This window comes from Penaeus monodon, chromosome 28, assembly GCF_015228065.2.
Source record: "Penaeus monodon isolate SGIC_2016 chromosome 28, NSTDA_Pmon_1, whole genome shotgun sequence".
NCBI classification, from domain to species: domain Eukaryota; kingdom Metazoa; phylum Arthropoda; class Malacostraca; order Decapoda; family Penaeidae; genus Penaeus; species Penaeus monodon.
This window is the reverse complement of record NC_051413.1, coordinates 10,012,652-10,013,599: the sequence shown is the minus strand read 5'-3', so window position 1 is coordinate 10,013,599 and position 948 is coordinate 10,012,652.

Below are 948 nucleotides of genomic sequence, written 5' to 3'. Positions count from 1 at the left end.
GGGTAAAAAATTTATTATATATAAAAACCTATTTTATAGAATAAAAAAATAAATTTTAATCCCCTTAATATAAAATATAGTTATGGGGTTAAATATGATATATAGGGAAATAAATTAAATCATATAAAATTAGAAAAAATTTTAAAAATATCTAAAAGGGCAAAATGTTAAATAATATATAATTTTAATAGAGAATATATATCGAATTATAAATATAAAATATAAATTATGATATTTTAATAACTTTTCCCATAAAAATTTTAAAATTATATATATATAAAAATATATATTTATTATCGAATATTAAACCTTAATAATTAAAAAAATATATATATCATATATTTTAATTTTATATATAATATATATTATATAATTTTATTAGGTATATATTATATATATATAGTTTAAAAATTAATGACATACAGTCACATATATATATAATAAAGATAAATCTATTTTTTCTTTATTTTTTTATCTTATTATTAGTTTTATATATATCCCTTTTAATTCCCATATTAAAATTAATACCCCTAAAAATATCTTTTATTTTTTTATTTATATTGGTAAATATTAAATTTTTATTAGAGTAGGAAGAATAAAAGGGAAATATTTTGTATATGGGTTATAATTATATAGTATTTTAAAAACTATCTATATAATATTATTATACCCCCTATTTATATAATTATATTATAAGAAAATATATTAATGTTTTTTTCAATACTTTCTTCTTATAAATTTATTTTTTTTTTTTATATTATATTTATATTTTAAACAAATTATCTATCTTATTATTTTATTATCAAAATATATATATAATATTTTTAAAATTTTAAAATTTTATTTATTAAAATTATGGTATTAATTTATATAAAAATATAATATTTTATAATATATTATTTTATATATTTTTAAAATTAGAAAAGTTAAAATCAATACACCCCTCCC